At 45.5% G+C, this 27,561-nt stretch overlaps 1 long non-coding RNA gene across 1 annotated transcript in view; it reads right to left on the bottom strand.

The window, feature by feature from the left end:
* Nucleotides 1–6,054: 6,054 nt before the first annotated feature.
* Nucleotides 6,055–27,561, bottom strand: part of LOC116493368 — a 55,409-nt gene continuing 33,902 nt past the window's right edge. Inside the window, exons 4-5 of the long non-coding RNA XR_004253750.1 lie at nucleotides 7,238–7,281; nucleotides 6,055–6,174 (exon numbers count right to left, since the gene is read on the bottom strand). This is a non-coding gene — a long non-coding RNA (uncharacterized LOC116493368). The remainder of the gene's footprint in view (nucleotides 6,175–7,237; nucleotides 7,282–27,561) is intronic.

Raw genomic sequence — 27,561 nt, 5'->3', positions numbered from 1 at the left:
AAGAAACAGCAGATGAACACTCAGACTGTATTAGTGTACGTGTGACTGGGATGCATGTGTGTGGGTGTATGTGAGAAAGAGCAAGAGAGATTCAAATGCTTGATTGTCCTTTCTATTCTTTTATTTTGCTACTTTATTCAGGACTATGTAAGAACTAGCTGCCTTAGCAAGCTAATTAATGCACGAGTTCTGTAAGAGTAAAGAATACAAAAAGAAAGGTCTCACTTGAGCGTGCCCTCAAAGCTGTGATCAGCTCTAGCAGTAAGGCTGCGATCAGCTCTTATCCTGAAGGTGAAGGAACTAGAAGAACATCTTTCTGCAGCAGCTGGTAATATCCTAGCTCTGATGGTTAGTTGACTCCTGTGGTCAGATCACTGAATTTAGAGGGATCTGGCAGCTTAAGTTTCTAGACGTAATCGTTATTTGCGAATCATCTCAGTATGCACACTGAAAATAGGCTATCAGGGCTGGAGCCTGTCAGAGGAACTTTTGAAGGTATCGCATGGATTCCAAGTCTGCACACAGAGAAGGACAGCTGATTAACAAGTAATTGTATTTTGTGGAAGATAACAAGAGGAGAAGTGGTCTTAGCCACTTAGTGACTTCTGCCAGGAACATCTCTTATTTTTCAGGGATCCAAGCTGTAAGTGGGAAGGAAGTGGAAAACGTGGTCAGTGTTTGCTGTCCTCTTCCAGCTAAAGACAACTTCTTACTTCTTATGCTGAGCCAACACTCCTAATCATGAGTCATGCACCAGCACTAGGAGGTTGCCAGTTAAACCTTTCTGATCTTAATCAACAGCCTGGCAGTTCCGAGAGCAAACAGTTATTTATGCTCCTGGAAGAGGGCTTTGAGAAGTGTCTGCCAACAGCTACATCACAAACTGTGGGTTTATTTGAGATTGCTGTACCATAACATCCATTTAGGTGTCTTTCTTATCCAGTACCAAACATGACAGACACCACTAGTGACTACACGCAGTATAGTCCAGTGGAATAGCCGTGGGAAAGGCGTTACCTTAATGAGAGCCTCACAAATGCCCTCAACAACAGTTGTGCAAACCATTGTGTAAACCATATGTACTGGCCCAGGGCTCAAAAACAGCATGTAAACCCCACACTGACCTTTGTTCTGCGTGGTCAGGAGGGTTTGCCCACGTACCTGGACATTTATCTGTAAACAGCCGGCTACCTCTGTGGCAGGCATTAGGAAGTAGTTATGGAAGAGGGCAATGTCTACACCTGAAAGCAGGTGGTAGGGGCTCTTTCAGGTTCCACCAAAGCCCTCAGAACATAAGGCCTTCTTGCAGATATTCAGAAATCCTCTTTCTGGCTTTGTTTATGGAGTCAGGACAGGGAAGGATGAGGGACTGTTCCTTTCATTTCCTAGTTCCTGGCCTTTTACCAGTGAGTTCCTTTATCAGTGCTGTGCCAAAAACGCAGCCCTGGAATGGAGTGTGAACTCTCTGTGGTGCTCCCAATCAGCGCAGGAAGGTGACAACTGGGTGTTGGTGACACTCGCTGTCACGTACAGTCTTCTATTGCTTTTATTCTATTACCAGTAATTGAAAGGTCAGCCAAATTTTTCTTAGACAATTAAGTGACATTTACACGTAGGAGATTGCAAGGAGCCAGAGATGCTTTTCCAAATGCTGCTGCAAGCACAGTCTGATATGTCACCACTGCCAAAGCGTTAACACCAGTGAGCGTATTTTTAAGTCAGGCTGGACGTGGCACATTCAGAAAAGCCAGCACTGCTACGCTGGCCAAGGACTCTCTAGATGTGTGCATTTTATCTTGGCAGGTGTTTCTTCACACAGTCCTTCAGACAAAGCAGAATCCCCTTGAAGGCCAACAGACCGGTCTTAATACAAGATTATGTATGGAAATGGAAAATTATAAGTGACAGGAGGACGGCCAAGGTTGGAAATCTGGCCAAGGGGCAGAGTAGGTTGCGTTCGTGGTGGCTGGGACCCAGCGTGTCCAGGCTCATGCACTGAGTGCTTGCCTCATTCAGCCCCTTGCTACGATTACCTTCAGGACGTGGGAGAAGTGCGTCTCGTCCCTGGTTCAAGGGGCTGGGCTTACAGAATGGTTGTGCAATCTTGGAAGAGCTGTCTCCTCTGTGAGTGGCAGCACAGCGCCAGCACGTTCCCCCTTGCCTGCAGGGAAGCAGTTTGGGGGCCTCCCAGGCCAACGATCTCCATCCCAGTTCGTAGCCCAACACACAGCGGCTGCAGTCCAGCACATCACCGACCACCGTGTTGTTTCATGCACTGGTAAAGAAAACCCTGCAGTGCCCTGCTGTTTGCTTCGATATTTGTGTCATGGGTCAGGCTGCAGGAGCTGTTATGGCTGGTTCCTTACATAAAAGGGATTTTAATCCAGTGCTCTTCAGGCAGCATAGGGCTGCTTGAGGGTGGCTTTGAGTGTTTACAGCTACTACAGGCTCTGCAAGGAGCACAAGTAGAGAAAAATGGATGTGGTTAGAACATCCCCTCATCCTGCTGTCCCCTGAGGACAGAAGGATTTATAGGGCTTCTTGGCGCCGGCACAATTAGAGTGGCCTTCTGGAAGTGCTTCTCTGGAGGAAGAGCTTCCTACAATTGTAAAGTGTACCCCTCTGCATTTCAGTGACTCTGACTTCAAAGCAAGGTGTTCAGAAATGCTCCTATAAATATCTGACAAAGAGGGAGGATACAGATTTCTCCTGTTGAACCAACTCTGAAGCAGCAACTGCATTATTCATGTGCGGCTCATGGTTTGGTGTTTAGGCTCGACGGAATGAATAACCAGAAAGTGAAAGGGGAATTAACAAACTAATTTATGTTCTTATTTATGTGCTGCTTTAGCTGTTCCCTACTGCTGGCTGTAACTTGAGGGTTTTGATGGCTTTGTGAAGTGCATCTTTTTTATACTTGGACTGAAAAAACTTGAACTTGAGATGAACCCAAATCTCATACCAGAGTACCTCACTCTGAAGGGAAATGCAAGTCTGGATCTGAACTCACCTTTTATTAGAGCGCTCTCGTAAACAGGAATGTGTGTGTTGTGGTGACTACTCAGCCCTAGCAATTTGCACCAAGCAATGGCGTGGGATTGTATCGCTGCAGAAGCACAGAAGCCATACCCAACACCTGGAAGACGGTTCCCGGCGCGCCGTTTGCTGGACAGTGGCTGGCTGAAGAAGCCTCCCTGGAGGCTACCCGTGGCTCTCAGCACGGTCCCGCAGTGCAGCCGTTAATGACAGCAGATGTGTTGGCGTGAAGCAGATTTTTTCACAGCACCCTTTCTGATTGCTGCTGTTGTTGCCCAGGCTTAGGAAAGGGATGACTTCAGCAGAAAACGGAGATAATGGAATGCTTCATGCTAAGAGGGAATGTAGGGTAAGAGCTGCCATGGATGGGAAGTGGTGTCAGCAGCCTGAGATAACACGAGTGGTTGGTGGGACAGGAAGCAGCTCGGGACCACAGTTGAGCTCTGCTAATGGGAACGCATGCTTTAACTTCTGACAGCGCTACTTGGCTTTTCCTGCTCTTTCTGCATGATTTGCCATGTAGACCCACACATGTCCTTAATAGATGCATGTGTCACGAGGTGTTCATGCTTGATATCAGACTGTTGTGTGTTACAAGAGAAAGGATGATGTCAGGAGTGTTGTAGAAACACATTCAGATACTCTACCTCATAACCAAGTAGCTTGGAGTTCCATGACATGGAGCCTTTTTCCTTGTAACACCAAGGAAGGGTTTGGAGTTTGTAGGATCTGCCCAGAGTTCAGTCCATCTAGTCAAGCCTACCCAATAGCACAAGCTGCTAAGTTTTCCTTGAGTGCTTTAGATCAAACTTAAAGGCCAAGCCACCATTTCGCTTATCAAGTACTTTCAGTGCCTAGCACAGGAAGGGAATGGAGGAAAGTACGGCGTTGGCACTGGTAAGGTCTGGGGAGGTGGGGTTTCCCTGTGTGGTCCCACCAAGAAATCAGCCCTGGATGGCAGAAGGCAGAAAACCAAGCACACTCTGAAACACCCCACCTTCTTTCCCTAAAACCTAGTGACCAAAACAACCTTGAACCTGTAAGCATATCCTTGGTGTCACAAGAGAGGACAAGTAGCTCCTGCCTCCCCTTCAAAAAAATGCCCCCACTGATGGAAGCTGACTGACAAACCTGGGGGAAAAAATCCTCTTACATTTACCGGTAACCAGCTGATGCTGCAGGGCATGAAATCTAATTATTGTCTTAGGGCAGAGCCTCACCTTTTATGAGCGTGTCCCATTATGGAAGGGAATCTCAATCTCTCAATTCATTTCCCAGGCCCTGGGGAGACCGGGATGATTGGAGTCACATCGCGCTCCCCCTTCATGTGCATGCAAGCAAAGACTGTCACAAACACTGGATCAGAGCACGTAGCCTAGAAAGACACTGAATTTCATCTTAAAGGTACCGGGAGATGGCAACACCATTATTCTTTCTAGTCACCTCTGATTTTTATTCAGCTAGCTGCAAGGAAATTATGTCTCGATTCAAAGTACAAATGATAATGCTATATTCTAAATAGCAAATTGTTGTTTTGCTGCTTTGTATGAGATCAGATCAAATCACTCACACTGCTGAATGTGGACTTTTCTAGAGATCTAATTTTTCTAGCTATTTTTCTTGCTATTTTTTTCTAGCTACTCTCACAAATGTTTCCTTTGAAAAGTTGAGAAAGTTGAATCTTTTATGTTGCTTATCATGAGGCCCATTTCCCTAAACCTGGAATTCTGTGTTTAAACTTTACCAGGTGTCTTTTTTAAAACCATTAGTGAGCTGACCACATTTTTAAAATATTTAAACATTTATTGGAGAAATTTCTTGTTAACTAGTTCAAGCTGTGATTAAAACAGAAATGAAAAAGCTTGGCTGACAAAAACTGGTTAGGCTTGCATTTCCTTTTTAAAAAAGCACATGAATTCTTAAATGTTAGGACTTATTATCATTTCAGTTACTGCATGTGTATGCATTATCTGTGTGTTATAGACACACGTATATATATGCAGCTATGCATATATGCATAAATATAAAAGAAGAGCACACATAAAACTCACTTGCTACAGTAACTATTGTTGTGGAAGCCAATAATGGTCGGCTAGCAGTGAAAAGCATGGGAGATAAGAACACACTTACTATTAATACTGTTCATTTTTAGAAATGCTCACAATGGGGCTCCTATTTTGACATTTTCTTCTGAAATATGAAGTATTAGGCATTGTCAGAGCCAGGATACCGGTCTAGATGGACTTTTAACTGCCTGCTGTAGTGATTCTTATCTTCCTCTGTAGGGTGAATTAGAATTCTTTGGATCAATGGATGTACACAGTCTTTTCTTGTATCAGAATAACATTACACATCCTCTTGTCATTATAACACACTGGAAGATTATTTTCAATGATAATGACAAGACCACGTCAATCACGGGTCTTTCGTAGTGGGAATTTGCCTCTTATTGCATCTTTCACATGGCAAAAATTTCCCTTTTTTGTTCTTGAATTACCATTCAGAAGTTGGTAGCCAAATGTTTGGAATTTAAAAATGAGAAAAAGAAAATGTCTCATTTCTGCTGCCAGCAACGCTCTAAGTTATACAGGCATTAACTTCTCCTGTGCATCCATGATTATAAAAGTGGCATAGGCGAAGCCTACATTTTGTTCTGCTTAAATATCTGTACAGATCAAAGCTTTTCCCTGATAGACACTATTGTTGAAAAACATTAGTATGCGCTACCTGTATTTTTCCGTGTTCAAAGGAAGCAATCACAGAGCACTTCATTTATTTTACTAAGAGCTCAGTAAATGCTGTGCTGTTGCCATTCTGCAAGGAAGGTATTTTCATGTAGAGGTATTATCATTAACAGATTCTTTTCAAATTCTAGGAAAAGTGTCCTGTTTTTATTTGGCATTCAGAAGACTGAACACTTTAAAAAAATTATTGTTTTAAGGCCTTTCATTTCTTTCATGCTGTATTTTATTATTTTTTTTACTTAATTAAGCAAACTGGAAATTTCTTTTCCTTGTGGACATTTCTTTTCCTTGTGGACATTTCTTTTCCTTGTGGACATGTTCTTCTAGGCCCACTGTTAGACCCTGGACTCAGTATATAACCAATAAAGATGCTGACTAATGGTATCCTCAGGATCTGAAAAAAAAAGTGGAAGTGGATTACAGATGATGCCAACTGTACAAAAAGAAAAAAAAAAAATGCACCAAGAAGTTCTCTGTTATAAAGAGCAAAGACTTAGCTCAAATATTGATAGAGACCCCAGTGTAGGTGGCTGAAGTTAGACAATCTGTATCATCTTAGTGTCTCTGGAGGGCAGGGAGCACTTTCAAATGTCTTGGATACTGCCATGCATTCAGAGGTCAATCTCACTATGAAATTTTAGGAATTTAACCCACATTTTCCAATATTAGGGACAGGAGCACAAGTCTTCCTGATACTCAATACAATTTAAATGCCTAAATTGGGAAGATGATTTAGAACTGGACTCCTATCACCTCTGCTTTGTGCATTTTCTTTATCTTAATTTTGGTCATTCTGGGCATTTTTTGCTTGGGACTATTTATCCTTCTAACAAATAACCAATTTAAAAATGACAATTGATTACTCTCTTCTAAGTCTCCAGTTTTCATACTTTGCTAATCTATAAAACTTCCCAAGAAAAAATGGTGTCTTAATTGCAGCATTTTGCACCTTGACATTAACTGTGTATTTCACTCATGGCCAATTTAAAAATCAAAATAGAAACTTTGTAATAGTCTCCCTTTACAGTTTGGGTTATGAGAAGCTGAGAATTCCCTTAGGCTTGATTGATAAAACATGGCATTTATCCTATTCCTAGGATGATGTTCAGCAAACTTTATGACAGAGGGAAACAGCTGGTAAAGTGGGTTCATGGAAAGGTGAAGGTAATATAGACATAAAAAACAAGAGGATAATGATTTTAAAAGGGATAATAGTTGTAATAACACCATTAACCTTTTGCTTCAAATTATTGAATGTGTGGTCTCTTCAGCAGGCTAATCAAAGGTTTGCATTAACTGCAATGCAAGAGGAAGTGGCAATATACAACCTGAGGTGATTTTTTTCCCTCTTACAATTATTCACTATCAAACTCTTACTGAAAAAAAAAAAAAAGAAAGAAAAACCAACCCTTTGGCTGTTGAAGACCCCTTTCAGTTTTGAAATGAAGATGACTTACTTTCAGAGGAAACAAACTCCAGCTTCCTTCCTGCCTTGTAAGAGCTGTATTTTACAAAGGGAAAAAAAATAAATAAATAGATGTTATTTGTTATAGATACATAAAAAATTCAAGTCAGAGATGTAAACAGGCAGCATAATGCTGTAGGGCAGACTGTCAGTAAAAGCTGTCTGCGAGCTGGCTTTGCCTGTGTGGGACCGCACGGAGGAGGGTCAGCAGCAGGGACGCAGCTCAACGGAGCCGTGTGTGGTGGCGTGGGGGGCATCCCCTCATGAACCAGGTGCGTTACTGCAGATGTCGGTGATGGCTCACCTGGGCCATGGGGAGCTCCATGCTAGGTCACTCTAGGTGTCTGAGCAGCTAATTGTGCCTGATCAGTGAAAAGCTGCCTTTTTCGCTTTCATTTTACATGCATGAAGGGCTGGCTAGCAGAGGCAGACTGTGCTCTGACAGTTTATTCAAATGCTAAAAGGCAAATGCATTGATGGTGGAAAATTGCCACAGATGATGGAAAAGCTCCTGGTGACTTCATGGGATTATTCAGGAATATGTCCAGTTAGGCAAATCTGCTTTGTCTTATCATTTCCTTGGTGATGAGCTTTATTGTTCACGTAAGGCATCTGAGGTGTGCATCAGAGCACCTTTGGTGGGAAACCTGTGTTCTGTGTGCGGTCACAGAGAGAGAATCACCCAAGTTAGACACCTGCAGCAAGGCCGTCTGACTAGCTTGCAACGGAATGTGTCAATCTAGTATGAAAGGAATAAGTGTAAAAGGAAGTTTGCACCGCTCCTCACTGACAAAACCCCATACTATTAACAGCCCCCTTCTGTGGAATCAGGGGACGGTGAAAGACTTCAGGAGCAGTGTGCCTTGAATTTGAATTAGCCAGATTGAATTTAAAATCAACAAGCTGAAAGGGCCTGAGATAAGAAGTCAGAACATTCAGAGGAAATGAGAACTGTTCCGGGAACTAAAGGTGAAAGAAACAGTAAGTCACATTAAAATTATTCAGCAAGAATAGAGACACCTTTTCTTTTCCTCAACACCTTTTCTTAGAAGTCATCTATAATCAGTAACCTTTCCCAGACGCTTTGCCAGGCTGTTTTTAGTAGCTCAATCCTTTGTTTCAAAACCACCCATTGATTCAGTGCCCTAAGCGAGAAGTAATTAAGGTGGACAGAAATCTTGCCTGCTATATGGATGTATGAGGTGTAGAAGAGCGAAGGACAAAGGGGAGTGAACAAATTTTTCCAAAAAATAGCTCCTGCAACACGCGAGTCCGCTGTAGTATGTTGTTAAATACACGTGCATGGAGATAGCAGCTGTATTCGTCTTCCTGTCTATCGATCTGTTTGCTGCCATATACACACATGCTGAGATACATACGTGTGTGTTCCTGGGAGATAATGAACTGTTTAGGCAGTACTTTGTCAGAATATCATTTAAAGAGTTACATCCTTTTAATGCACAGTAGTTTAAGCAAACTCCAAGGTTCTTACTCGGCAATAAACCCATTAAATCATCTTAAATACCATGTCATAATGACAATTTGATGCCACCAGATGTGGCACTAGGGATTTTTTTTTAAATGCTTTCCTGCAGATACAGCTTCCTGAATTTTAAATTCTCTAGCCTGTTTGCACAGCTGTTAGATCACAGAGCTCTGCCATCTTTTTGCCTTGCATCAGTTATTCACTAAATCATGTGTGGTGTGACTACAAGCTCACTACATCTCTAGTGTTTAGGCTCATAGCCACTTCCGTCTCATAAAGGCTGAATAGCTGGGCCATATGGGAGAGGCTGCGTGAGCATTAAAACCCAGGAGCAGGATCCATTCCAGCTGCGGAGCTCCCTCATGGGGACATTTCCGAGATGCAGTCAGAGCACTGCCCCTCATACACCCTTTTTCTCTGGCTACTTAGCATCCTGGGTTCGTGAAAAATACAAACGCCTGGCCCTTTCCTCATCTTTTCTCACGTTGTCAGCCAAGAAGGCAACCGGAGTGGTAGTACAGCACCACTTTGACACCAGAGAGCTTTGGGAGAGGGAGCACATCAACAGGATACTAGTAGAGTCCAAAAAAATCACACACAAAGAAATATTATTTCACACAAGTGCCTATTTAAATAGTGGAGAAGGATACAGGAGGCTGTGGAAACTTGGAGGCCAACAACAAAAATATGCTAAATGAGGAGAAAAAGCATGGGGGATAGATTCTTTCCAGAAACAATGCCTAGCCCACAAAGTCCCATGCTTCTGGCTCACAGAAACAGGCAGGGTGTAAGAGAGGTGCGTTGGCAAGGTCTTGGTGTGAGGTCATGAGTTTTGTGCAGTTACGAGTGGTAGCAAGTGGGATCACATTTCAGGCAGAAGCGTTGATGGTGGATTTGGTGCTGTCCTTTAGCAGGTCAAAATCTCTGTCTGTGACCAGGGGATATTGCTGAGCACTCTTCCTGAGAGTGAGAAAAATCAGCACAAAGCACGGAAAGCCCGGCTACCCGTGTGAGCCAAGCAGCCCCTGAACTCTGCCTGAACGTGAGTCCGTCCTGAGCTCCGACAACCCTGAGCTCCTGTCATTGCCAAAGGATTATTCAATCCTGATTTAACGTGCATTAGAAATACTCTCAAAAAGGCTGATCTAAAGCCTGGTGGAAAGATTCCCATTGACTTGCATAGGGTTTTGGTTTGATTCGCTGTTTGGCTTTGGGGCTGAGACGCGAATGTTTGAGCAGCTCTGTACTGAAGAGGGCATGCAATGCTGCCTAGATTACCCTCCAGTGAAGTGTAATATTTGATAACATCAGTAAATACAAAACAGAAACAAAATGACAACAGCGTTTGAGCAGCTTGTGATAGCAAATGAGGTGGAAAAGTTAAATGGATATAGAAAAGGATCCCCAGAGGTTGGATCACAGCATGCTGCTGGTGGGAGCCCGGTTGTTTCTATCCTGCTATCAACATGTGGAGCTCTAAATCTTTTTGAATCGTGGATGAACAGAGATTTGCTCATAGCTACCTTTTCTCTTATTCGTATTGTATAGCCTGTCCTACCAGCAAACAAATAAAACCTTTGTGCCAGCTATAGCAGCAGTTTACATGGAAAACAATGAAGCAATTTCAGGCAAGTATTAAATGTAATTTTGGCTTTTTTTTGCTGTCACTTAGCAGCTCGGAAGAGGCTCTGCACTGATGCGCAGAGACTGGCGTGCATTACACAAACTCCTATCACAATCTCATTGACTGTTTGTGGACCCCCATATCTCTCTGTTTCCATCTGTTGTTTTATGTTTTAAGACTAAGTTGTTTGGAGGATGTCCAAATTCCTTTCCCTTCTCCAACTTCGGTGAAGTACCTGCCTGCCTTAGGCTCCTGCTGTAGACAGTAGAGAGAGAAGCTTCTCCAGAGCGACTCGCTGATGGCCGGGGCGCTCCTTTCTCTCCCTCTCCTCCCCTCCCTCCTTCCGCCCTCTTCCTCTGACCCTCTTCCAGGGGTTTTGTAGGGTGCCTGAGTACATTGCTGCAGCTGAGGGCCAACGTTTGATGGGGTGAATTTGGGCTGTGCTGCTTTCTTAAGCTGGTGATAACACAGAATTAAGATAAGACAGACTGTAAGGAGTACAAATGTGGGATCCGCCAGTTTCCTGCAGCCCACGAGTGGGCAACAGCAGAGGCTGCCATGTCTCAGTCTAGAAACTAGCTCGTGGCTGACACAGTATTTCAAGAGATAACAAGGGTATTTCGAGCTTATCCAAGAAAATAGAAATGACACAGAATATAAATAAGCAAAACATATAAACCATAAACCCAATCCTATTAAAATTAACTATGTTTTAATTTCTGAAAAGCATGACATGTTGGTGTTAGATGTACTGAGCAGGAAAAGATTACATGCACCATTAAAAGAAAATGTTTTCAAGGGCCCTTTTAAAAAATTGTATCTATGTTTGCAATTGCTATGTGCAAAATAGAAAAATCAGAGAAGGGGAAAAAAAACACAACGGCAAGCAGTGGAAATAGCCCATTTTGTGAATTATAGGAAAAAATATACCATCTGTGATTTAGTGCAGTTCCCAAGATCCCATCTGTGATCGAAGCACAGTCCTCGTTGAAGGCTGAATCCCTGAGCTGTTCCATATGATAAAACATTTCTCTTGGAAGATGCTTGGGCTAATGGGTTTGTTTTTCTGGAATATGGCTCCTCTAGATGAGACATAAAACCTTAGAGACCTAAATCTGCCTCCAGTGGCCAACTACAGCTCACATAAGCAGAAGCAGGAGTGAAAGGAGGTCAACGATCTAAGCACCTTTTCTATCAGAATTTCCGTACTATTTTTTGTCAGGCTGGGTTGTTGGGTCTAAGAGGTCTAGATGCTGATTTCATATTCTCTAGCACAAGATGCTGTAGTCACGTCATTTAAAAGCACAGCATCTTCTTAAAAAATAACACCACTTCTGGCTGCCTCCGTTTTACTGACTATTGCCATGTTTTAAGTCCAGGAGGTAGGCAGGCTAAGGCCTGGGGCTGAACTAGGAAGAGAAGCCCTTTCTCCTTTGACTTCCCAGTGCAGCTCTTTGTGCCTCGGAGGAGTGTGTGCAGTCAGCTGTGCTCCCATTTCTCCATGCGGGCAGGTGGAGATGCTGCTCTCCTTGCATGATGAGGCCTTGCTGTGCAAATGCAGCTGCAAAGCAGAAGCTACACCTATTTCCTTTTGTTATGGCTGTTAGTTTTTCAGCAGAGTGAGAAGGAGAAAGACTTCCCTTATGCTGGCAGCAGGCTTCAAATGCAGCTGCGTGGCTAGAGTCTTCTGATGCCTCTGTAAGCAGCGTCACTGCAACCTGTGTCTTACAGCAAAGGTGGCGTAGCTCTATCAGGCAGTTATATAAATACAACATCTTTCATTGCAGTGCTCTATTAATTACAGACACGTACACAGTGGCATGATTTCAGTTACCACTGAAATTTATATCTGAATAATAAATGCATTCACCTATTTAATTTATGTTTATATTTTCTGCTCTATATAATTATATGCTGATTATACAATTATAGAAAATACTTACCTATTCTGCACAATTATGCTGTTAATGAAATAATGCCCGCAATAGAGCTGTGTGTGTGTGTGTTTGCATGTTTATGAAAACACAGCCGCAGTTGGTTGGTTGAGTTGTCCGGAGCGAGCTTGGCTCCAGCTGCAGTGAGGTCGCTGCCTGAACAGACGTGGTGCAGTGGAGGACCGTGTCTGTTATCACTCTCATCACCTGAATCTCATATTACAAAATGTTTTCAGCTTTATTGTAACACACCTGCAATAAGGATGTTCATCCAACCCTATTACATGCCTGACTGACCCTGCTCCTGTCCCCCCTCTGCTTGGATGCACTGCACGAGGTGCACGGACCTCCCAAACGGGACACCCCAGAGCCACCGACCCCCTTACATTGTGCAGCGTGGGTCGAGCCACCGAGCCCACGTCTGCAGTTGCCTCTGTTGGTTTCAGGACAGACGTTTCATTGTGTGAGTGCAGCCTCAGAGCGGTTTAGGCACCCTTCCAAGCTAGCACAGCCCGCCGCTGCGTGAGCCTGTGAGGGATGGGGCAGATTCATGTCACGGCATGCGATGTTGTGGCACTCGGCTGCAAACTCGCCGAGTACAATTGCAGTTGGCTCTCGTACAGCGCTCTGGTCTGGGTGCTCTCATGCTTGCTGGGGCTTCCTAGTCACTGGTTTTAGTACAGATGAATAAACAAACAAGCAGCAGCCACTGATAGCATCAGCATCTGTGTTTGTACCGATGGCAAGCAAAACGATTCACGCAAGCTAACACAACAAAGCCGCGTCAGAGCTGGGGGCAGGCCGCCTGCCTCCCACCTGCCTTTCCCGGGGATCAGCTGGCTGCCTCCCCAGCACCTCGAGGGAGAAAAGAGTTCTGTTCAGCTCAACAAATGCACCGTGGCTTTGCCTCTTCCATATCGTACAGGCCTTGCAGCCAAAGGGTTAAAAAGAAGCGAGTGTGTTTGGCATGCTCTGTGGAGTGCCCGAAGTCTGAACATGAATGACCAAATTGCTTTTTACTTTTTAAATTAAGCCCTCTGTCTGTATGCATGCAGCTAACACTGCTGTTCCATTAAAGAAAAGAATTTGTTCCCACTCCTTTTTTTAATAGGTAAGACCCTGCAGTTCCGTCTCACAATTTTACTGACACAAGATCTTATTAAAAGCAATCCTCCCCCTCTCCTCCTTGAAATCCAAGCTTCTGATAGCTTCATCCACATTGTGTTTATTTTATATACACAGCTCTGCAGCTGCTGCTTCCTTCTTCTCCGATAAATGACAGCGTAACTGTTGCATCCACTAAAAAAAAGTAAATAAAATTAAATGGGGAAGAACAATACATCTCTGGCAGAGAATAATAACTCTTTTAAGGCACGTATCTAAATTGTACAGCCTGATCTTAATTGTAAGGATAATTCTTTGTTATTTCAAGCAACTTGGAACAGGACAGAAAATGCACGCTCTTGGCAGTACATCCAGAAAGAATTCTTTGGAAACAATGGGGAGAATTCTCCTGAACTGAAAAGAGATTGAAGCTTCTTTATTAGGTTAATAGGGCTATACTCTGTGATGAGGGAAGAATGGAAGAATATGCTGCAATCTGTTGTCTGCTTGGTTTGGAAGCTTTTTCAGCACAGACAATACTGGATGAGGCCGGGAGTGTTGGGTGCCAGCGTTAGTAGCGAGGTGTCCTGTGCCCAGCCACCTTGGGCGTCTGTGGCTCCCTCCTCAGGAGGACCATGAGCAGGAGCTTTTCATCATCCTCCGTGGTCCATGAGCCAGGCTGAGCCCGTGCTGGACTGGTGCCACTGATGTGTGGCCCCCTCTGGCCCTAGGCACGGCCTTTCTGGTGTCACAGCCGCTGTTTCACTGTCTGTGCTGTCACTGATGAAGCCACCACCAACAGTGGAGGCCAGCAGCAGCATGGTGGTAGCTGACAGTGCTGTTTAGCTGTGGCTGTGGGACTGGGATACAATTTCAGGTCTCTAGTCTGTCCTTAGACAAACATCCTCCTAAATGTGCCCATGGTTTGTTGGAGGAGCTGGGAAACAATATTAACCAGAGGCAGAACAAAACAAGGGTGAGTAACATGAAATCAAACCACAGGAAAATATTTTCTGGAATCAATTCCTGCAGCAGAAGCTGGAATTGTTTTTGAGAATCGTTCAGCTCTTCCTGGAATAAGGGGAAGCTGTACAGATGTGCAGTCTGCCATTCGGCAGCATGACCGGTTCACAGACTGCAGCAAGTCGCTGGAGGGGAGCTAGGGACAGGAGACAGTCGGGTAGCTGGGGAAAAAAGAGGTCCAGTGATCTGATGGAGGGAAGACTAAGAAATACTTCCAAACAATGAAGCACTGACCTTGGTGAGGAGACAGGAAAGGATGAAAGGATAAAGAAATAATCCAGGTGATGGCTTAAAAATGTAGATATCTTTTATTTAAAAGAAAGAAGAGAGAGAGATCGCTACAAAAGGTGGGAGGTGCGTATCTGTTTTGAAAGCAGCTAAGAAAGACCTTGGGAAAGATCAAGCCAGGCCAAGCGCTGCAGCTCCGTGTGAGTAACAGCAGCTGACAGTCAGTCGAGGTGGAAGCCTTATCAAAAGGATGAAGGGATAATGGCTATACAAAGAACGAAAAAGGTTACCAAAACAGGTGAAACAGCACCAGTGGGAGATCTCCCCTGGATCTCAGCTGGGAGATGTCTGGAGGAAGGGGTGAAGGAGGGCATGGGCTTAGCACACGGTGTGACTGTTCCCATGCCACAGCAGGACGCAGCCGCTCTGCCTGGCCAGAGGTAGGACTGTGCTCACCAGCATTTCCCTGTCCGCAGTGCCCTGCCCTGTGTGGCAGCGCAGCCTACACAGCTCCCTGCAAGGTGCCATGGGGCAGAGCTCAGCAGAGGGCCCCAAATGGTAGGAGGATGGACTCTGGCTGTGCTTGCAGCTCTCCATGCAAAACCTGAGTGCTGAAGGCAATCTTAAGCCTCCTGTGCGTCACGTTTGCTGTGCGTTCAGCGGCAGTTTACCCTTGCACCTAAATAGATAGCAGCAAGTTGTTTACCATGGCCTCAGCCTGCTTTCTTGCCCTGCTTGCAGGGCACTTGCTGGGCTCAGTGCTGCCCAGAGGCCTGACTGGGCAGGGGGTGGGGTAAACCTCAGCTTCCTGGAGAGGAGGAGGATGCTCAGGACCACGTTCATGTACCTGCTGTGCAAGGCAGGCTGAGGCTGGCTGTGGGTTCCTATTCCAGAGTAGCCTCGGGGGTAAATAAAAGAGGCCACGTTCCCATGAGCGCTGGCCCTCGAACCAGCTACAGCAGGGAAAAGGGCAGCTCCTTGTCCTCAGCCAACCTGGGGAGAAGCGTCTGAGATACCTGGGTGTTTCCCTGCCACTGTTTCAATATGGCAAAAGGAAAATGCTTGTCCCCTGTGCTGCCTGGACCTGCCCCTTTACTTGCCTTTTTATCACAGTGCCTTAGAAAGCAAGTGGTCCCACTGCAGAGCGCTCCTCCTTGTTGTCCTGGAATTGAACATAGCAGAGCCTGCAGCCCAGCCCTGGGATTTAGAGTGGGCTGAACTAAAATGAGAGCTTGCATTCCCACAAAACCTTTTTGAAGAACTTGTCCTCTGCCCAGCTTGTCTGAAGCAGTGGCTGCGTTTTCCCAAGGCATGAGGATGCTCGTGCACATACACGCAGGGTGTGTTTGTTCTCTGGGTGAATGCTGTGAGCTCTGAGCCTGGAGAATTTTGCTCTGTGGGGCTGGACCATTTTTTCTCCCCTCTGTTGCAGCATGGCTGTGAGTAACAGCACCACGCTCTGCTCCCTTGTGCCACTGCCTGGCAAATTCCAGGCATGAACTGAGGGCAACACCTGGCCTTTTGCAATTATCCATGAAGCACCAGACACAACTTGACAGGGGAGGCAGGAAGAATGTAAATCTGAAGGGGCACCCTCCTGTCCTGATGCTGCACTTTGGTAAGTGGCAGCAAGATCACTGCTGGGTCCGGGTTTGTCTTTTCACTGGGAGGAAGATTTTACAGCTTTTGGAGTGTCTGGCCTAGCAATTGGCGTGCTGATGCTCCGTGCATATGCTGCAACTTGAGGCAGAGCACGAAGTCGTTTGACTGATATTAATGTAAGCTAGAGTTCATCATGAACTAATCACGCCACCAGAGATTTATCCTTTGGTGAAGGTGAGAATTTGTCTGGGAACTGACCGGGTTTTTCTCTGCGGACTAAACGCTGAATTAGGACCAATGAGGTGGTGAGGACACGGTGAGCAAAAAGTCTTGCCCTGTGAATGAGGGCAATAAATGAGGTTTCCATGGAGTTGCCTAAGCTGCTAACCTTCCTGGCTGCGAAGTGCCACCTAGTGTTCGCAGCCAGCCCTGCTGGCCTCCGGTCCCGAGAAATGTGAGTGGCAGGCACACGGCTTAAAAAGCCTGCAAAGGAGGCAGACAAACCTTAATTTTTAAAAAACAGGTAGCACTGGTCTTTAACCCAGGATTGTCCTCAGTGTCTTTAATAGGAAATGTTTCAGCTGGGTTAAAAAATAAATCTAGCTCTCGGAAAGGAAAGTACAGACAATGTTGAAGGAGCGTGTTATCTTGAAGCCGACTGTGGAATTTCATGCACAAAATATGTGCCCGATGATGTGTCAAATTTGCACGTGTAGCAAGCATTATGGCGTTATGAATGTTGTTTGCATTGCAGCGGTGCCTGTGTGTGCTGATGAGGGAAGAAGATTGGGCTCTGCACACACACACGGGTGCAGGAAGGGCCCTTTCTTGCAAGTTTACAAACCAGCTGCAACGAGTAGGTGAATCCAGGAACAGGTGAGCTTGTTAATAACCATCAGCCTCTGTGTGTAGGTGCATGGAAGTTCATTTTGTACGCACATCAGCCATGCAATAACAAATGTACTTCATAAACCTTAAATCAGACCTAGCAAAGATGCAGGTTAGCATTTAAAGTCTAAGAACTGGGGAGGGATGATCCACGAGAACGGTTAGAAACTGGAGGCAGAGGGGAGGTAAAAAAGGGCACAAAAATAACTCTGCATTCAGGATCGTATCTGGGGCATCTTTCACTCAGGGCTGGGGCTGTCCTGATTGGCCTGGAAATCCTCCTGCCAGATCTGATCACCCCTGAAACCACCCCGAGCACAACCCTCAAACACAAAGGTTGTTATTATTATTTGTTGTTATCTGCAAAACGCTGACAGCACTTAGAAGTGCCAGAGGATTCATGCCTTGGGTTTTGCTCTCGCAATGGCCAGGAGCACAGTCTAATTAGCCCAAACAATGTCCATGATAGAGAACAGCCCTACTGACAGGGAGCAAATTAGGTCTCTGACCTAGCAAAGCATTTAACCATGTGCCATGTTTTTTAGTACGTGTATCTCTGGATTAAGACCTGGATGATGTAACCTTTTGCTGCCTCTAATTTCTTTGATTGCAGTATGAAGCACAGCCCAACTTGCTGGCTCAGAAATCCTTGCATACAGCATTAATCTGATTTCTAAACTGACTCCTTGCATCTGGACAGAGCACCAGGGTTTCCATCCAAACCAGAGGACCTTTGCCATTTACCCTCCCAGAATTTCTGTAGGAAACCCAGGCCCCATATCCAGCCATCCACAGCATCTGGCTCTGAACTGGTGCTGGCAAGCAACATCTGTGCAGAAACCCAGCGTAGCTTCAGCACATCTGTGCCATGACTGCTGGCCTGACACCTCAGCAGTAATGCCGGCCTTTTCTTGACAGCTGCTCACCTACGGGACACTCGTTCCCTCTGTCCAGTTACACACAAACACATACAAACAACTTTAAAGCTGTCTCAGCAAGAATGACAAACGCTCCTCCTTTCTTTTTGCTCCTTAGTGATCTGCTGAATCACTTGTGTTACTTGTCTCACCTCAGTAATAAATGACAACGTAAATACAGCAGCAATGAAGAACCCGGATGGTTGTACAAGCTACAGGGCATGGGGAGAAATGCCCAGACTGATCTTCTTGGAGCCTGGGAAGCAGGAGTTGACTCTGAGCAGGGAGTCACCTTGCTGTCTGACCTGTGTGAATTTCTGAGATGACTCAGTGGTGATGTGGACATCGTGAAGAGCTGCATGCCCCTCAAGGGAGTTCTGAGTTTAAGGATCCTGGATCTTCTCCTGTGATTGTAGAGGCTTATCCTCTGCGGAACAGACCAGGAGCACGTCTGCTTTCTTCCCAAGCCACATGATAACCTTTGGTGGTTTCAGGGTGGGTAGAATAAGAGGCTTAAGGAGGAGACTTCAGCTGGAAGTTGGTGGGTGTTACACTTGATCTACTTGCAGCCTTTGGTTTAGAAAGCCTCTGGGAGTGTGTGCCACAAAATACTGTCCTGTACCAGCTCTGTCCCCATACTCGTCATTGGACATCCGAAATCACTGGGCTGGATGGTGTGACCAAACGTCATTGCTCTTATCTCCTATGTCCTACAGGAACTGCAGCCTCTGCAGACCTGCTGTGTGGTTTCCACTGCTTTGACAGGGCATGGTGCCATGGGGGACAAGCCCCCTTCTCTGTCCTTGCCCTGCTGTGATCTGAAAAGTCCTGAAGTTGTACCTGCAGAGAGCACTGCATGAAGCTGGCAGATGAGATACCTGCCTGCAGAGCCACTGCACCCCTCTCCGTGTGTGCATCCACGTTGCCTCTCCTACTGAGCTGGGCAGGATATGGTTATAACGCCTGCTGAGTCACAGATTGCTTGGAGCAGATTAGGGTCACCTTAAATTGTGATGCAGAGTTAGAACAATGAGGAACCTTATCTGCTCATGCTATAAATGGCTGTTCCTTCTTTGTTCAGGCCAGAAGTGTCTGGTGATCCCATTCCTGAGCAAACATCTGAACGCAGATTTTCACACAATTCTCAATTAGCAGCGCAAGAGACAAACAGATAAAAGAACACTCCAGAGTTATGGAGAGGCAACCTCAGAGGTTTGCACGTCAGCGTGGCAGCTCCCCTTGCAAGTGGAACCATCAGTTCTTTATTGAAGTCCAAGCGCGATGCAGCATATGCCCAAACAGCACAGAGCGTGCTGAGAAACTTGAACTGGGATTTGTTTATTGTCATGTACCCAGTGCAGCAACATTTGTGCAGATTAGTTTGGAAGATGGGGGGAAAGCCCACCCCTCTCTTAATTAGTCACAGCACAGTGTGTTTCGTGAGTGCCACCTCTTGGCCAGCAGACTATAGGTTTCCTACAAAGACGAACATCTTGTGTGATGTGAACGTGTTAAACCTGCTCTGCTCCATGCTGGTGCTCCATGGAAGGAGGGAAGCAAATATTGGAAATTGGCATAGAAGAATAGGCTGAAATATTTGTATTTCTTCCTTCCTTTTTTAACAGGCTTTTGCTGTTAAAACCACGGGCATGGTTGTGATGTAGGATCCTACCAGCTGGTGTGTGCTCAGGCTTTGAATATGATCACACACATACAAAAAAATCAAGCATTTTCAAGTATAAAAATACCACAGTATTTTTCCCAACACAGAAATAAACTATTAAAGGAAAAGGTTTCCCAATATATGCTCAGTTTAGCTCCTCTAGACCACAGTCCCAACATATCTTTATGGATTTAGAGACCGTATGGTCAGAAACCAGGGAATTTTTTCAGTAATTCTTCTGTCAACTTCAGAACTTTGGGTTGCACAAATTATTATCATTATTATTTTCAGACTGTGGTCTACAGATCTCAGGGCTCATGACTTACTTGTGCAGAGTCAGGAAAAGGTAACGAGTACAAACAAGGCAATCTTAAGATTTGCTATCCAAGAGCTGGAACCTCCACAGGAGTATTCAGGAACCTGCAGATTAAGAAAAGTTATACATAACTGCACTAGAGGATGCTCTCCAGATAGGTGCTTACCCTCAAGGTGAGGTTTTCAAGTGACAGATCATCCACTATGTCCTGAGGTAATTGGTGAAAACAGTTAATTGTGTTCCCCTGAACTAAAACATCCGTATCTGATTTGTAGCTTCCATTTCTAGCCAGAGGTTTTTGCTCCATTTCAACAGTAAACTCTGCTAACCAGAAATACCTCATTTTTATTTTTATTTTTTTGAAAGCATGGCTGCTATCTTAATTGCCAATTACTGATTAAGAAAAGGAACTCAATAATACATCATATAAATACCTTCTAATATGAATTACATGTGGCCCAGCTTTACTGTTTAAGTCCTGCCTCAGTCACTGATTGGAATGGTTTATCCAAGCGCTTATCTTTAAGCCCCAAAATAATCCCAGTGAACTCAGCTGTAGAAGGCACCCCTCAGTATTAAAAACCAAATCTCCGGCCATTGCATTTTACAATTTTAAGACCCAGCAACCCGAGTGTTTGCCAACTGCAATCTTTCTTTTCATTTTGGCTTCTCTTGGCCATATTATGTGACTCTAGTTTTACTCATTAAAGTCTCAGATTGTTCTTGTTTTGTTAACAACCATTAGGGCAGGGGTTCTTACTTTTAATTGGCACCATCTGGAAATGAGAAGGAAATGGCTCAGGACGCACGCGAAGACAAGGAAAGGCCTTGCGCTTATTCACATGTGCAGAACTTGTCCCATTTGGAACAGCCACATCTGACGTGGGAACCTGCTCGCCCTTTATTTCTGCTGGGGGCTGGAGCGGGCGACTGTTTTCGTCCAGGAAATCGACAATCCACACTTTGCCAGCAGAACTAGAAAATAATCATTTAAAAACAGAAAGTTGCACAATTCAGGCTGCTCGCGAACTAGGCCTTTTTATGCAAATTGAGTATCTTTGTTCCCAGTTTTTTCCAATCTTGCACCACTTGTTCAGCATTTCCTCATTTTCTGGCACTGGTTTCCATAGCTGCATGCAATCACACTCTCACACAGATGCCATTCTGTGTTCAAAGCACTGAATGCTACAGGGCATATTAGTGTTTTTATGCTTCAGATCTATCTTTATGTAACTTCAGAGCTCATTAATATATACCATTTTGTGTGATTAAAAAAACAACAACCTGGCACATGAGAAGCTTTGAACAGGAGAATGGATTGCAAGGAAAATGGCTTTCTGCTCATTATGCAGATTTCAGGCTAGACATGAGATGGGCCCAGAGTCGGTGTACTAGGTACCAAGTACTGTGAGGCAGTAATTCCCCGACTGCAGCCGTGCAGAGTGTCAAAAGAAACAGAAAGTCAAATGCTATTTGAAATGTGAAGATTTTCGCATTAGGATTTCACGACAGTGGACGCAAATGAGTGAAAAATCCCGTGGCATTCCTCGTAATGCTTTTTACAATCTCAGCAAAAGGCACACTCTTCTGCTGTGTGAAAAGCTAGAGACTGGACGGAGATGTGCAGGTACAGGAACGATGGCCTCACTCAATATCTAATGAGCACAGACCAGAAGGGTGTAAAAGCGGGCTGTTGGTGAAGCTGCAGCCTGAGATACTGACTCTAAAACTGCTCTGCCAAAAATTATTCATATTATGGGGGCCATAGCACAGTTCTCTAGCTGTGGATTTGGGTTTGAAGGAACGATGCTGGCTTTTTTCTGACCATCAGCTCTGACTTTCCAAGCTGCTTTCTGTCTAATGACAGCAGCCTGTCACCTGCTAGCCGAAGCGCAGGCTGCTTTAGCAGTAAAAGCCAGAAGCGATTGCCCATTTCAGGTTCCCTCTCCTTCCAGGACCCCGATGACCTCTCCAAAGGAAGATCAGGCAGCACAAGCCCACGTTCTCCTAATTCACCTAATGCCATAGATGCATGTGATTCAGATGGCATCACTCAGCAAAGCAGCGAGACATTCGCCCCATCCCACTTAGGAGTCCATATTTCTAAGGAGCAGCTTTCCAGAAAGAATAGAGTGTGCATTAGGATGGCTGGGAATCTGCTGTTGTTGCAGCTTGGGCAGTGGTAATGATGTAAAATCTGGTGTATAATCCACCCAATGTTCACTAAAACCCTCCAGAAATGGGCATGCAAATACATTTTTCCTGCCTTAATCCCTGACTTTGTGTTAAGAGGTATGTGACTCGAGTAGCAATGTAGCCTCTGGTCATCTGGAGAGGTAACAGAGAGAGCCACACAAGACGTACAATTTGGCTTCCAAACAGCAGCTCCACGCATTTCCCCAGCACTGGGCAGCTTTTTGTTCCCCTTTCCTCCTCCCCCTTTTCCTTCTGCACATTAAAAGGAATGTACTGATTATATGGAGCTATGACAGCAAATTGTGACTAATGTATGAAATGAAAATCCGTGCCTGATGGCACGGAGATCTTAGACAGATACTCTGCAATTACTGCCTTGCTACAATTTCTGCTGGGTGTTACTTACTCAAACACAATACCGAGCACAGGCAATTTACTGCAGAGGTCATAAAAAAAAATATCTCATTAAACCCACACCATTTAAGACCAGGTAGTTTCCCAGCTCACGTTTCTGCCTGGTGCAATGCTGTGGAGGCTGGCTGGGCAGCTGCCCATGGGGAAGATCCCTCTCAGGTGTGAAGGGAAGCAGTGAGAGCAGGCAGGGTGAGCGCTGTGCTGTACGGGAGGGTGCAGAGGCTGGCGAGCTGCAGCCTGTGCCTCTCAGTGCCCTGCAGAAGCAGGGGGATGTAACCGGCTGCTGAGAGCGCAGGGGAGATGTGGTGAGGCGTGGAGCCGAGCAAGTCTCTCAAGTAGCCAGCGGTCTTAACTCCCCAGCCATTTCTCGCCAGGGAATTGCAACCCCCCGGGGACTTGGCACGCTGTCCCACGTGATGATCTGTTGAATACTCTGCAAGATGCTGGCCCCAATTCTCTCTGCAGCAGCATCAGGTGCTCGCAACTGCTGCTCGGAGCAGGCAGGGCCAGTTGGCAGCGGCGCGGGTGTCTCGCAAATGTGCTGATGTAGCACTGACACGGGAGCTGCTGCCAGGGCCCTGCCTGCAGAAGAGTGGGCAGGAACCAGAGCTATCTTTGTGCAGTGTAATTTACTGACAGGCCCAGCTGTCCCGTCTCCTGTTTTTAGGTGGTAAATGCCCCACGCAGAGGTGCCACAACTGTGCCAGTCAGGGTGAATCAACCTCTCCAAGCAGCCCCCACTGAGGCATGTTGCCTACCCAGCCAGTGACCCGAGTGGGTAGAGATGCCTGGTGTCAGCTGGTTGAGACAGAAGAGGGAAAAGACATTTCCCATCACCAGAGGCTTTTACAGCCCAGTTGACGCTTCTGCATCCCAGGGAGGTGCCAGCCCAAGAAGTGCAGGCTCCAAATCTGCCTTCTTGATGTCAGTCGTGGTTGGCTTCAGGGAATGGTGTCCATGCACACCGGCTCCCCGCTGTGGCCTGCTGTGCCCAGCACAGGGGCTGCGTGTGGGCAGTGCGGGGCTGGGAGCGGCGTTGGGAGCTGCTGCTCCATGGGCAAGCCCTGAGCCTGGTGGGGCTCCAGCACGGCAGGCAAGAAACACACCTGGGTGACTGAGGGAAGGTGGCTCAGTCCAAGAGATCATAAAGGTAACTATGGACATTGAAAATGCCTGATAGCAACAAAATCACATCAGTTTACTGTTTTTTCTTTCAAGGAACTGACAATAAATACTTAAAATGAGTTAATTTTCTGCCCACAACACCCTTGCTCATCCTTATTATTTTTTATTTTGCCTATAAAGCTTTGCTTTCCATTGGAATACTGCAACTGAAAGAAAATATTTGATATTGATGGGGAAACAACACAGTAATATCAGTTACCCAAGGAGAGATATTTGTATATATAGAGAGAATTTAACCTCAAAGACTCAGTTCACCTATTCATGTGTGATTTATATTGCCCCAGGCTCCTAGGCAGAGTGAACATTGACACCCTTTGATGTTGAAAGAAGCCTAGTGACTGGCCTTTGGAGAGATTTGTGATGTCTCTATCAGCCTGTCAATGGAAAACCAGACAGCAAAGCCAGGCCCCCTAAAGATTTCAAGGCCTTGTAGGCAGAGGAATCATGTAAGCATTTACTTTCACCGAGTGCTTGAGAGGCTGAGCGCAAGCGGACAGACTAATTGAGTGGTTACCGCGCGGCGTGCTGCAGTCGGTGTCTGCACAGCTCTCCTCGACCGATGCCCTTTTGGCCATGAAAAGGGGCCAGTGTCAGCAGTGGGTGCATTTAGCAATTGCTCACCCCTGGGTGATGGAGTACTTTGGTATCTGTGGCAGCCTGGTAGCGATGTGAGAACACATGGCCAGGGCTTTAAAGTGAGGACTAAACCTCGTTTATTTGAAATGGAAAACATTTTCTTGCAATTGTAGCTGGGCAGATAAGCTCTGACCGTAATTACTGCTCGTGTCTGTGGTATCAACTGTCAAGGGTTTTTCATGGAACAAAATAGCCTTGAATAGGTTTGATACTCTATGCAGAAAAGGGCAGCACCACAACAAAGAAGAGCTGCCAGCAGTGCAATATGTGCTGCACATCCCTGGCACGACACCAGGCCGTGCACCAAGGTCAGTGCCGGGAAGCAGGTGGCAGGAGGGACCAGGAACTGATGCTCCCTCTGAGTCGAATTCCCAGACAATGTGTTGAGTAACACTTTGGAAGACAGGATTAAAATTCAATGCAATGCTGATAGATTGGGGTAATGACTTGAAAACAGCAACACGTGATGTAATAAAGACAGCTGTAGAATGGTTTACATAGAATTAAGGACTGCTGGCTAGGCACAGTGGGATCTGAGGATTACTGGGGATTATAAACTGAAGATGCATCTAAAATATGATGCTATTGCAAAAACAAAGGCCCAGTGCTCTGTGCTTATGTTGAGGCTGAGAGCTCACTGGAATCAGGTGTGTCCAAGGTTGCAGTACGTGAGGAAAGGTACAGAAATTGTCCAAGCATTTGGAGACTAGGTGCAGGGGGAAGCTGGTACCTGGCAAAGAAAGCTCAAGGAACTGCCTGTGGGAGAGAGGCTGCAGCATCCAGAGGCTGAATCTTCTTACTGGTCACTGAGAACTGAGAAGTGAAGCTGTAGGTAACTCAGGTACAATATCGTCCTTTACTTGCTGTTGTCCCTTTGTGAAGTCCAACACTGGCATCATCCTTTCCTGTCTCTTTCCGTGTGTCCTTCAAATGAAAGGACTGTAAAGTCACAGGTAAAAGGCTGGGAACGGGACATCTGACGCAGGAGAGCAGGTATCCATAAATTTGCCTCAGTGAGAACGTGGAGAGCAATTGTGGGTTCTGATTTCCAGGGAGCCTCTGTGGGGAACTAATAGTCTAGACTTGTCCTTTTTGAGGCCTAATTATGTCTCTCTGTCAAACTATAAAAACAAGAGTCTGTAGCATCACAAGGGAAAATGAAAGCTATTGGCCTGTGTTCTGCATTTAATAGGATGTCAAAATCTAAAGCACAGTCTGACTGGTTTTTGACTGAGGTTAGAAAAGAAAGTACAACTAATTAGGGTGTTCCTGAATATCCCTCTCTGTCTAACAGCTGTAGACTTGCAAATTGTAGCATACTGGGAGTCCCAAACTCTCTGATCAGTGCCACTGTCTGTCTGGATGGGAGGGGCCTTTCCTGCTGATGGGATTCGGGCTCCACTTGAGCAATGTCACTGTAAGTGGGGACAGTTCCCTGGGAAATGCCTTGTGCCATCGTACATCTCTGTGTCAAGGAGAGAGAGAAAAAGAGCTGTGATTTCAGGCGTAGGGAGAGTAGCAGGAGAGGAGTGTTCCATGTCACGTGCTGTTGATGAACTCGTCCTTTTCAGCTTTCTTTGAAGATTAATTTCCAAAGTCTTTAAACATCTGTGTATGAAATGCAGGTTTTATTCTTCAAGTATCATGGTCTCCGAATCAAAATAACACACAGTGATCTTTAACATATACAGAGAAGTAAGAGTGCAAGAATTCACCCTCAAAATATGCTGTATGTGCTAGGTGCTAACTGCAGCAGCTGGTCCCAACCTTCTTAGAGTCAAGCTGCTCTTCCCTGTTCACCTCTTCCACCTGCTCCCATGTCCTGATCATTAACTCTGCTCCCAGGCCTTAGAGCAGCTTCCTTCTTGTTCGCAATCCTTCGTGCACAGATAATAGAAGACAACATGATCTATGTCAGACAACATGATGTATGTCTAGGAAGTCTGAGACAGCAAGAGATGATGCCCTATATATGAGCAATTAATGAAGTAATTATACCTTGGAGTCTGCTGTGTCAAGGAGTGTTAGATGATGTGCTAGTGCCTTCTTCTATCCTTCAGAAGTTGGCTTGAGGGTTTTTCGCATTGAAATAATTTCTTGGAGAGAACTGCAGCAGTTACAAGTTCCCTTTACCTTTCCCTTGTCGGCTGCCCTCATTCTGAACCAACGCTACGCTCAGCTGGCTCCTCATGTTTTACAGATGAACTGAAATAAAAGTGGAATTTGTCCCACTGTGAAAGAAAGGAAGAGGAAAAATAACTGTCTGCAAGGTTTTTCATGCCAGTCCCACATCCTTGGTTTTGCCCTCTTTTTGACACAGAAATTTGATTGTCTTCTGCTTAGACATTCTGGGGCACCTTTCTGGTTTTCATTCATCTTCTCTGATCCAATTTTGTGTTAGTCGTGAGACTGCCACGTTGCCTCACAGTCAAAATTAAACACTGCAATTCAAACTCAGAGGACCATCAATGGGCAGAAAAAAAATGTGGTCTCAAAATGGTGATTTTTTTTTAATGTCATGTCTGCAAGGTCTTGCACAGGGATTTGAGTCAGGAAAGCGGAGTCAGTGAGTCCGCAAGAAAAGGGAAGGTCTTTCCTGCAGTCAGCCTATAAAGAAAAAAAAAATGGTGGAAAAGAGAATAAAAGGAGAATGACTTCTACAACCCAAAGTAACTTAGGAAGCTGAGAGAAACAAGAGCACCTGGATCTTTTCAGAGACTGCCAAAATACGGTGTGACAGGGCCTCAACACCTACATAGAGATTTATAGCTGTATTTTCCAAGAACTGCACAGTGCTTTCACCCACAAATAACAGTTTCTGTAGGCGCAGCTAAACCATGCTGTACGGTGTGCCTTTTCCCAGGCTGAAGCAGTGAAAAAGACTCAAAGCAGCTTGGGCTCAGTGCTGGAAGCAGAAAACAACTGCTCACTAGAAAGCCTTGTCGAGACAGACCGTCCTTCTCTGGCTATGCATGAAGACCTCACTTGGATGGACGGATGGATGGCACAGAACAACATCTGCTGTGGCAGTGACAAGAACACAGTGGGATTTGGCCACCACTTGAAAAACTTTTTCGTCCTGGCTCTGTCCTGTTTCCAG

This window comes from Aythya fuligula, chromosome 11 (assembly GCF_009819795.1).
Source record: "Aythya fuligula isolate bAytFul2 chromosome 11, bAytFul2.pri, whole genome shotgun sequence".
Taxonomy (NCBI): Eukaryota; Metazoa; Chordata; class Aves; order Anseriformes; family Anatidae; genus Aythya; species Aythya fuligula.
The sequence above is the reverse complement of the archived record's forward strand: the minus strand, read 5'-3'. Positions and strand labels throughout refer to the sequence as shown.